The sequence below is a fragment of the Cryptomeria japonica genome, chromosome 3 (assembly GCF_030272615.1).
Source record: "Cryptomeria japonica chromosome 3, Sugi_1.0, whole genome shotgun sequence".
Taxonomy (NCBI): Eukaryota; Viridiplantae; Streptophyta; class Pinopsida; order Cupressales; family Cupressaceae; genus Cryptomeria; species Cryptomeria japonica.
Window position 1 is genome coordinate 966,058,469 of NC_081407.1, and position 12,715 is coordinate 966,071,183.

A 12,715-nucleotide genomic window follows, 5' to 3' on the forward strand; every position below is an offset into this window, starting at 1 on the left:
TTGATGAGAAGCGACAAGCTGCATACAATCACCTCAAAGCCTATCAGCAGCGCATGAGCAGAAGCTACAATCACCGAGTTAGACCTTGTACATTTGAGGTAGGAGATCTTTTTCTTCGAGAGAATCCTCGCAACCAACCAAACAGAGAACATCAGGGCAAGTTTGAATCAAACTGGCTAGGCCCATATGTTGTCACTGCTGTATTCGGGTCCGGGGCATATCAGTTGGCTACATCAGAAGGAGAACCGTTTGTAGATCCAATTAACAGCATGCACCTAAAACGGTTTTATACCTAAGGTGTACAGAGCATCAGGCTCCCCTACATACCAGAAAATACCAAAAACATTCAGAAAAATGTCCTGAAGAAAATACAAAAACATTCAAAAAAGTAAAGGAAAATCATGCATCCAAACGGTGAACAACCACTCCGGTGGCACCTTGGGTAAGTACGATGGTGAAAACCTGGAAAACAGGCGCCACTCGTAAAGGCTATGGCTCCATTGTCTTTCAGACTTGTTGCGATCACATCTACTTCATACATACATCCATCTATCCATCAACCATGGCTTGTTATTCCTCTGCAATTATGATAGTACTCCATACATCTTGCATCCCGCTTTTTCATAGTCATGTCTAAAAATGGGGGCAATGCCTTTAACCTATTGATCGAAGTGGATTATACATTGTCTTATGATTCATTAAGTTCTTCATTCAAACAATCATCAAAAATCCAAAAACATTCAAAAATATCTTGCAAAAATACCAAAAACATTCAAAACAATTCAAAATCCAAAAACATCGACAAAACCATTGAAAAATCACACAAAAACATGGCAACACCTTGTACATACCCATCCATGCAGATACCAAAATAAACATTGACAAACTACTCACACAATGACCATTTACCAATCAACCACACAATCAACATCAACAATCAAACTGTCTTCAACAAGGATGCATCCTTCCTTACCAAAACAAAGATAAAAGTGATGTTTTCTTTGACAAGAAAATTATGTTAAGCTATCAAATACTTGGTTGATTTGTGAGTATAATCGTTCGTTTATCTATATCAGGATCTTGCAGCATTGTTTTGTATCATTTGTGCATTATTTTCGATGAAGTTCTGGGGCATGTACTAATGGTGTCTACGTGGGAAGTTCACCAAGCTATGTGATCATAGGCAAAAATGTCCTAGATCACTACGGCTTGCTGACTACAGCGTATACCTCGACCATATGGACATGAACCATTACCAAGGATCCATATTCTTTATTCTTTATGTATATATTGTTTGTTTGCAGGTACAATACTCTTCCTTTGGTTCCTCCTACCTCATCCAAACTGGATAAAGGTGTTATCTCTTAGTACGGTATGCACTTGTCTCAGGATATGATCAGCCTAAGATCAAGGAGGACGATCCAAGTCATGCATGAAAGGAGATAATCCTTGTCTGTTCCGCAAGCAATACTCTTGTCAACTTGATCCATTATCTCAAGTTGCTTGTATTAACTTGCTATATAAAATCCATGTAAGAAATACTCTAGTCATCTTGAATCTTTATGTCAAGTTGCTTGTATTTTCTTCCAACATTTTAAAGCTCAATGATGAAAATAGAGCACTATGGATCGTCATTTCATCTCATCTGTTTATATATTGCATTCCGTTGCATATCACCCATCCGTTCACTCATTCATATGTAGGTTTTATATGCAAAAGTGACCATTCAAAACTGGTCTTGGATACAATCACGATCGAGTACTCTGATACATCATCAATGCATCATGCAAAGTCTTACAAACCTTGCATTCCTCATAATTATATCATCCTCACATTTAGTTGCATCTTGCATTAAACATTCATGTCATTTTTAACTTTGCATATAGTTCATTTTGGACATTAATTTTCATTAAACATTTGCATCATTGCATCAATCATAAATAAATTGGATTCATTCATGGGATCAAATTGTCTTTGATTATTTTAGACCATTTTATTAGACATTCATTTCATGTCAATTATCCATTATCATCTTATCAACTTGTATCATTTATTATTACACACATTCATTTATCCATTTAGTGAAAAAGTGCATTCATTCATCCCTTAATTGAGTATCCTATTATGCTCATTTTAGGATTCATTCACATTTGCATTCATTTATCCTCTTTTTAATTGCATTAAGGTGCAGTTATTAAAATAGTCGTTATAGTATCATCACATTATCATTTTTATTTAAAACATATTTAAGTATTTAGAATCATAAATCCATTTGTTTCAAAAACATTGGTTCATAACATTTTATATCCATTACACATATGCATTCATTTAACACATTATCATATAAACATTTGTACTTTACATTTGGTTTATCCATATGGCATTCATTTAACACATTATCATATAAACATTTGTACTTTACATTTTGTTTATCCATATTGCATTCATTTGACAAAACATCTAGATGCATATCCATACATAACATCATTCATTCAACCATCACATTTACATCATCACATAAAGCATCTCATCATTATATCAAAATAGGAAACACCAAAATCCTGTTCATATAAATCATCATAAGCATACATCATCATCATGGCATTACATACATAAAGCATTGCATCAACAAATCAACACAAATCATACATAAACCTGCATTCATATGTTAGTATCCAACATCATAAATCATCATAAAAACATGCACATAGGAAATATCTCATCAAAATGAATACATATACACATATCCATCTCAAAGCAATAAACTCATCATCCTGCATAAACATCCATATAACTCAAATGCATATCATCAAAATATGGGATCTCCTCATCTATATCATCTCATATATCAGAGTACAATGAAGTCTACAAAAATCGGCTACCAAGAGCCATCCAAGATACAGTCCACACAATAAATGATACAAATACATATATGCATGCAAAAATGCTCTCTCAAATGCCACTCTGGCCAGATGCTGTCCTAACACCTCCCCCTGCTCCACCACTGGTGCCTGCACCACCTGATCCATCTCTCCATGGAGGCCTCATCGAACCCCCACTCCCTCCTGCATCCCCTGATCTCTCCTGCCGTAGAGGACCCATCACACCCCCACTACTCTGTGCCCTCTGCGATCGCTCTGATCTGGCCTGCCACATCTGCGAATAGCTAAGAACTCGCTGGCTAACTGGCACAACCTACTCATATAAGCCCCGCCAGTACTCTATCTCTGCCTGCGCTCACCGCATCTCCCTCATCACCTCCCCTGTAGGACCCTATGCTCCTACCCCGATCCGAACCCTCTCCTACAGCTCGGCCAATCTCTCCACCATAGTATCTCTCTCCCGCAGCACCACCGTCAGCTCTGACTCTCATGCAAATAGCTGCACATCCCTAGCTGCTACCTCCTCCTCTAAACTCTCTATCTGGGTCTGCAAATGAACTATCATATGATCCCGCAGATCTCTAGTAGCTCCCTCCCCAGTGTCCATCGCTGCCTCACCTGCACCACCCTCTCCAGTAGCTCCCTCCCCTGCACCACCCTCTCCAGTAGTCCCCTCTCCTCTATCCATCAGGATCTCTCTCTCCATCCCTCTCCCACTTAGCTGAACTCTCCTCTGTACCAATGGTCCCTATGATATCTATAGAGGTAGTCCACCTCTCCCTCTCCGCTGCCTCTGCAACCCCAACCCACCTCCTCCTCCACCTCCTCCACCTCCTACTCCGCCACCTCCATCTCCTCCTCCTCCGCCCCCTCCATCTCCTCCTCCTGCCCTAGGTCCTCGACCTCCTGCTCTCCTCCCTCTCTGTCCCCTCTCATCCTCTAAATCTGGGATCGGCTCAGCTGGGTCCGATATACGTATGATCGGGTGCGCCGCTCGATACTGTGTGTACTCATTTGTCACCCCTGCATCAACGACCCTCGGTCGTAGATCCCATGGCCTCGCCTGCAGTGTCCGAAACTCTGCCAGTGCCTGATCATAAGGTAGCACTGGACCCCATGCATACCTCTCCCAAATCACCCGTGCATACTCCCCTGATCCGCTAGGCAGTCCCTGCTGTCGTCCGAACTGCCTCATCACTCGTCCAGGCACCTGTCTCTCCACATCATATGCAGTCCTCCCAATGAGGAATCGGGTCATGAACACATAAGGTAGTGCCTCTGCGTCATCCTCCCATGGCTCACACTCCAAGTATGGCCGCCATATCACTACATCCAGATCATCCAATGCTCGCCGCCACCACTCTAACTTCCCTAAGTGGGGCTGACTCATCATGCCACTGTACATAAACATGTACGGCTGATCCACCACACGGAATCTAAGGCTCACCGGTCGGGTCACTGGTAGGTGCTCCCATGCCCAAATATGTAGCAGCATCATGCCCACTGCTAAAGAACCCCTCCCTCGGTACACTACCTCGTGGAGCTCCTGATATATGTGTGCCAGAACGCACAGCCCCCATGCAAATCGGGTCCCCTCGGTCATCATCATCTCTATCACCTATCCCCATCCCACTACCAATCCATGTGACCGCATGTCTAGACACAGAAGTCCTCCCACAATCCCGGACAACACTGCTGGAAGAGGCTCATATAGTGCCGCTATATCCTCCCATGCGATCAAGCCATCGTCAATATACATGTCATCATAAAAAATCCTCTGACATGAAAGAGTCCCCCAGGATCTGTCATATGTGACCAGCTCCCCTCGAATTGGAATCCGAAGGATGCGCCACACATCCTCCAAGGTCACAGTCATCTCCCCCTGTGCCAAATGAAAGGTGCACGTCTCACTGTGCCACCGCTCTGCCAATGCTGTGATCAGGCCGTGATTCATCCGAATCACGAGCATGTGCATCACCTCGTAGAGACCAGTCACTGCAATACAATCAATCTCCGTCTGTATCAAGCGGTCCCATAACCCTTGTGTCGCAGGATGACGCTCGCGTAACTGTAACATGCGTAGATCCTCCTGCACATAGACATTCATCAATCACCATCAGTTGTTTTGTTTTCAAACTTTCTTAAGTTTAAACCTAGACTATCATCAGATACTTTGATCAAGTATCTTCAAGTCTCAACAGGTAAGCAATCATGGTCACCTAGACTTCAACAGGCATTTATCCTAACAAATGACCTAAGTCTCATCAGACTACTATGGTTCAAAACAACTCCCACTTCACCTCACCATCCATCAATCATTGGCATCGAGAGATTTTCTTCATTCAAACTGGGGCATCTCTTTATCCTAAGGCAAAAGCGCTATTTTACCCACAAAAGCGCTAGTTTTAAACAATAGTGCTACAACCCTAACAAAAGCGCTCAATAAGTTATACAACAACGCTACAACTACAAAAGTGCTAAACCAGCTATACAATAGCGCTCCTTAACAACAATAGCGCTCAATTCACCCCCCAATAGCGCTACTTAGTCAATAGCGCTAATACTTGCATACAGTAGCGCTAATTCAAAACACAAGCACTCAAACAAGAGCACAATAGCGCCATTGTGGCACAATAGCACTAGTTTATAGAGCAAAAGTGTCAAAACCAGAGTTCCAGCGCTCTTGCTCCAACTTGACTTGGACTCAGCTAAAAACCTATCAAAAATGCACAAAAGTTAAGTTTTCGAATTTGCGTACTGCTGGTCCGTAGTCCTCTGGGCACTGGAATCGTCGGACTCGCTCGAATCTATGCTCGGTGATCGGAATCGGCATCGTAGCTGCTGCTCGCTCCTCCAAATGTCACTATCAGAGCTCTCGTTTTCAACTGGTCGTGGTCACAAATGATCCTGTTTTCACCCCTTTCACCCCATTTATATCCCTCGCCGTCACCGTAACTTCTCCCCTGCTCATCGTCGTGGTCCCCGTGAACTTCCCGAGCCCCCCATTTCTCCATGTTTCCCCCATTCTCTTCTATTTTTCACTCGTATGCCTAACTTCTTCTCTTCTAACACCCTGCCAATTTTCATTCTTTTTCGAGAGATCGCCCGGTTTTTCGAAATTTTTCGGCCCATCTCTCGAGGGGGCATACCACCCATAAAATTCACATTTTATGGGGCATTTCTTCACACCTATTTTTCTTTCTTTGAAACGATGCGATAAACTGCACCGTCTCAAAGAGGGGCAAATGTAGTCACACAAATCTGTCCATTTTAATTAAATGAATATTTCGTATTTATTTGATTAAAAATCCATTAAGCCATCAGTTAATTAAATAAATATTTAATTAATTCATCCCCAAACATTCTTCTATTAATTAAATAAATTATTCAATTTATTTTAATTAATTCATTAAACCAAATACAAATCAATTAAATAAGTAAAATCTATTTATTTAATTAAATCCCCCTATTCCTCTTTTAAATAAATTAAATAAAACATTTATTTAAATCATTATCTCCCCCCCACTTGCATTTTCCTACAAATGCAACTTGCACACATTTATTGGAATAAATGAATTTTTATTCTAAATAAAATCCTATTTTTCCTCACCCACCAAATCCACTTGCAAAATCTAATCCCCTTCTAGATTCTTCTAATCCCTTCCTAATTAGCCTAATCCATCCTCTAAACTTTGTCACATCCCTAAGCAAAGGGAAGAACTTTGTCACATCCCTAAGCAAAGGGAAGTCACTTCTCAAAACCTCAAAGTCTTTGATAACCATTAAAAGCTTCAAGTCTTCAACCACTAAATGGCTCAAAGTCTTTGATAACCTTTAAAGGCTTTCAACCTTCAACCACTTAATCCCCAAAGTCTCCAATAACCATTAATGGTTAATTCAAACCCTCCCACATGGTTAAAATATTTGTTTTGACTCAACCTCTATCCAACCCAAGGGTCTCATCAGGCCATTAATGCTTTGACCATGATTATCTCTTAAACATTTGCACAAAGGTTATCCTTGGATTAACTCTTAATCCAGTGGGTAAGCTTAATTTAGACTTGACCCTTAGCCTTTAGATAACCGTGAGGTCTTCTCAGGCCTTTAATGCCTCCAACCTCTTCTTTCAACCCAACCCTATGTTGACACTTGTCACCATTTCATTGGTACAAATTGTGCACATGGATCCCCAACTTTCAAGCTTGACCCTTGATTAAACCCTTCAATCCTGGCCATCCATTGCTCCATTTTTCCTATAAATAGAGCCCATTCCTTCATAATCCAAATCCTGAAAACTTGCATGCATTTAAGCTATAGTCATTTTTAGAGAGCATTTTAGCATAATCATCTAATATCTTATTATTTTGGTTAAAATATATCAGTTTAGCATCAATAGCATAGCATTAGCTTTTTATTTCACATTCAAAGCTCAATACTACAATCTCAATCCTCCATAAGCATCCATAGTGCAAAAAGCTGCTGAGAGCTACACTATTTTGGAACTTGGAGAGGAGAGGAACAAGGGAGAAGAAGCCAAGAGCATGTTAGGAGGCATTTGGAGATGCCTCATCGTATTTATCTTCCTAGTTAGACATTCTATCATGCTTTTGGTATCTCTTTTGATATGCTTGTGTAGGAAAGTGTTTGGTTTATGATTTCTAACACTAACAACTTGGCTTTTCTTCTTATTTGTGTTGTGTTATCATTGACTAAACCTGATCCTTTTTGCAGAGCATCACCATTTAATGCATTCTATTATAGCTTGGTTACAACTTGGTTATAACTCGGTAAATACGAAACTTCACTCGGTAGACATTATGTCTTCATTAACCGATAGCGATAACCTTAGGGTTTACCGACTAGGTTCCTTAGGGTTTACTGACTAGGTTCTTTGCTAGGTAACATAGTATAGTATTAACCTTACAATTTACAACATATGTATGATGTTAAAATAATCTAAACATCATGATCTCATCATTGTCTGACTCAGTAATAGTTGCCCATTGAATACCTTATTCATCCCCTTATTCATCATATTATTTCCTGTGTCTTTTACCGACATCTTTATATTCTTCAAATCATACTTCTCAAGATATGGCAACATCATACTGAATTAAAAAATCAATTTCTTGACATCAATGACAAAATAATAATATCAAGACAGTAAACATCTTTAATCAGCTATATCCATAATCATCAACAACCTTCTCAATATCCTTATTGAAATGTCAACAATCTCCCATTGTCGGTTATAATGCTATATTGCCAACATTAACACAGAGTGCTGATGATTTTTTTCCTCATAATAGAGCGGTCTCCACAGCAGAAAGTTCAAAATCTTTGTCGAAAGGTTTACAAAAGAAATTGAAAATCACAAACATTAGCATAGATGGCTACAAAATAGAGCCTATACTCTCACTAATGTCTCTTCCTCCATCACCAAGATAGTCGGGAAAACCATTAAAGGCTATGAAGCCACAAACTTCAACTCCAAAAGTCATTTATGATGGTGTATTTATACAGTCCTCTACTTCTCTTGCAAGTGAAATAGAAGAGTATGATGTTCTCAAGTCACTTTTCAAAGAAGACAGTGCAAATAAAGAAATACGACATTGTGAGATTTCTCCGACACAATATGGTCCAGGCTATAAGATGCTTCAATGCATGGGATATTCAGGTACTTGTCCTCTTGGAAAACATCAAAAAGGTATTGTTGAACCTATTCAGTTACAAACTACATCTGCCAATGATAAAGCTAGACTGGGATATGATCCAAGAAAGTCATCAGATCAAAAGCACATGCCCCACCATCAACATAAGTGGAAGAAAAAGGTACTACCTTTAACAACACAAGAAATTAATACTCAAAAACCTCAGGAAGAATGTGATGGTGAACAAAAAGAATTGCCCACCCAGAGAGAGGAAACAAATGGTAATCAAGTTCCAATTATATCATCTATAATACCACAGGAAGTAGAAGTCCCAGAGGATATGAGAGATGAAGTATACAGAATCAGAGAATTGTTTGCACCGCTGAACATTCCGATCACATATACTGGCAAACAACAAGTAGATAATTCAGAAACTGATTCAAATAAGTATGAATGGGGTCGTGACCATCTCTCAGATACATCTACTACAGAAACCCCTGAAGAATCTATTGATATCACAAATGATGCACAAGAGCTGATACGCCTAAAAATGCAAAAAGAAATGGAAGAAATTAGACTAAAAAGACAAGAAGACTATGAATGACAGATGGAGGAAGAAAGGACACAAGAAATTTCTTCACCTACTAACTCTACCTCTAATGAGGTAGGACAAATCAGGTACGGAACTACAAAAGAAGAATTAGAAGCTACAGAAACAAAACTAGTCATCAGTCTAGAGGAAGCTGAATGGAAGAGACGACAAGGATTAATAGAACTGTCAAATTCATGTCCACAAGTGTGTCAAATACAAGCAATCAATGAACAAAATCACGAAGGAACTTGCAGCATCAAAGATGTGGGTGTTGATACTATATATACCTTTACTAAGCCACTTGAAGATGAGTCAGCAACTTCATCCTATGACTCTAATGACTCAGACAGGAGCTCTATTTATAACAACAACTATTCAACAATGCATTATGACTACTCTGTCATGAATGATGAGATATTGTCTACTGTCACACCACGGTATGTATTCCAGTCTGAAGTAGGTGACGATGCTAGAAGTAGGTCAGTTGGGTTAGGTCCAATAAATACTAACATGAATTTTGATAATCATGTCGTAACTCTTCTTGGTCTCAAGACACATACACAAGGTAGTCTTCTGGAACTTGACTAGTCGGTCCAAAGCCATGATGATAATACCGTGAACTCCATTGAGCCTGTTCCAACCTTATCCTTAATGCATCGAGAACTGATTGATTGTACTCTTTATAACCAACCCTTGAATGTACCTACTTTTGCCAAGACTATACATTAGCCTATTATCTCAATGCAGTTGAACCCATGTACTCTTCCACCAGTGAACAAAATGAAAACATGACTGAAGTGGATATCAAGTATCTTAGTCGAAAAAACAAGAAAAATAAAAATAAAAGATTTGATGGTGAAAACCACATTGTGGTGGTGTCAGAATCTAAAAAAGAGAAAATAAAGGACGTACCTAAAGGTGAAAACCTCTCTGAGGTGCTTGAAGGTGAGATACTTGATATAATGCCAAGTCACTTCCATGAGAGATCTTCCATATTGATCGAGCCAACTCATCCAGTGAACATTGGGAGTCAAGAGACACCACACATCATTCATTTAGCTCAATCACTATCAGTAGAAGAGTTAAAAGATTTCAGCAAAAAAAATTTAGAAAAGAAGATCAACTTTGCATGGAAATACTCAGATATGCCAGGACTAGATCCTGATCTCATCATGCATCATCTCTCTATTACACCAAGAGTTAAACCAGTTAAGCAAAAACTCTGTAAGATGCATCCTCACATGGCACTGCTAGTCAAGGCTGAACTAGAGAAGTTGCTAAAAGCTGGATTTATCAGAGCTATAGACTACGCATAATGGATATCAAATATAGTACCTGTATCAAAAGTGGACAAATCTATTAGAGTTTGCATAGACTTCAAGGATCTCAACAAAGCATGGCTGAAAGACGATTTTCCATTGCCCAACATTGACATGATAGTAGATATGACTGCTGGATATGAGATGTATTCATTAATGGATGGATTCTTTGGTTACAATTAGATCAAGATAGCACCTAAAGATCAAGAAAAGACAGCTTTCACATGTGCATGGGGAACCTTCTGCTGGAATGTTATGCCGTTTGGTCTAAAGAATGTGGGAGCAACTTACCAAAGAGCACTAACCACTATCTTCCATGATATGATGCATAAAATCATGGAAGATTATGTTGATGACACCCTAGTAAAGACTATGAAGAGATCTATGCACATTCAAGAGCTAGGCCTCATACTAGATAGAATGGAAAGATTCAAGCTCTGATTAAATCCTAAAAAGTGTGCATTTGGAATAACATCAAGAAAATTGCTTGGTTACATAATTTCAAAAAAAGGAATTGAGGTTGACCCTAAAAAGGTCCAAGCTATAATGGAAATGCCTCCACCCAAGAATATCAGTCAAATGAGAAGTTTACACGTCTTCAATCAATAAGGTGTTTTATATCTCAGCTAGCCGACAAAGCTCAACCCTTTACGAAGGTATTAAGGAAAGGGATTCAATACATCTGGGACAAAGATTGTGAACAACATTTACAATAAATCAAAAAATATCTTTCTAATCCACCCATATTAATGCCACCAATTCAAGGTAAGCCACTAATCTTGTACATATCAGCTACATATACTTCACTGGGGGCACTTCTAGCATAACAGGATGACAATAAAAAAGAACGAGCTATCTATTACATCAGCAGAACATTGGTGTCATATGAAATGAACTACACTATAATAGAGAAGGCATGCTTAGCATTGGTCTTTGCTTCACAAAAATTAAGGCACTATATGCTAGCACACTCCATTAAGCTGGTAGCCAAGATTGATCCACTCAAATATCTTCTCAGTAAAGCAACGCTTACAAGAAGACTGGCTAAATGGGTCATGGTTCTTACAGAATTTGATATCAAATATGTGGAACATAAAGCCATCAAAGGATAGGTTATTGCAGACCAACTTGCTGATGCTTCACTTGAAGATAGTCAACCTCTGCATATAGAATTCCCAAATGAATCAATCATGCACCTTACTGAACAATCATGGAAGATGTTCTTTGATGGGTCTTTCACTCAACATGGTTCTGGTGTTGGAATACTTTTTATTACTCCTCAGAAATATTCAATTTTGAAAGCTTATGAGATTATCTTCCCTTGCACAAACAACATTGCAGAATATGAAGCTTTGGTAAACGGGATCAAGTTGGCCATCGAGTGGAAGATAGTTGAATTACACATCTATGGAGATTCTCAACTCATTATCAACCAAATCAATTATCTATATTAGACAAGAGATGAGAAAATGATGCCTTATAAGAGAATGGTGGATGATCTCAAGAAATACTTTACCTTTGTATCATTTCAGCAGATCCCCAGAACAACAAATAGAGCAACGGATGCAATGGCGACTTTGGCATCTATACCATAGCTGTAGGAGTCTAATTTTCACTTTGAATTCTTGGTGGAAGAGTTACATTACCCTACCTATGATTCTCCTGAGTCCCAGGTACTTTGCTCTATTATTGGACATGACTCATCTCGTTATAGCCACATTTACTCTTACCTGCGTGACCTAGTTGTCCCGGCTAATCTTTCCCGAAATGAAAAAAAGAACTTAATCCAAAATGCGTCATGGTATGTCATCATTGCTAATGACCTATTTAGACGAGGTTTAGATAACACTTTGCTTAGATGTCTAGAAACAAAAGAGTCCCAATGCACATTATCTGAGGTTCATGAAGGTGTTTGTGGATCCCATTTGAATGGTCTAACTTTAGCACGAAAACTACTAAGGGTTGGCTACTATTGGCCAGACATGGAGAAAGAAGCTATAAAATTTTCTAAAACCTGCGAAAAGTGCCAACTGCATGGGCACCTTATCCATGCTCTAGCAAGGGATCTCATACCCTTTGTGACATACTGGTCCTTCCAATAGTGGGCATTTGATCTAATTGGCCAAATATATCCCGCATCATCTAACAGACACAAATTTATTATCACTGCCACTGAGTACTTCACTAAGTGGGTAGAAGCGGTTCCGCTCATCAAGGCAACCGACAAACAAGTAGCTCTCTTTATTCTTAATTATATCATATGTAGGTATG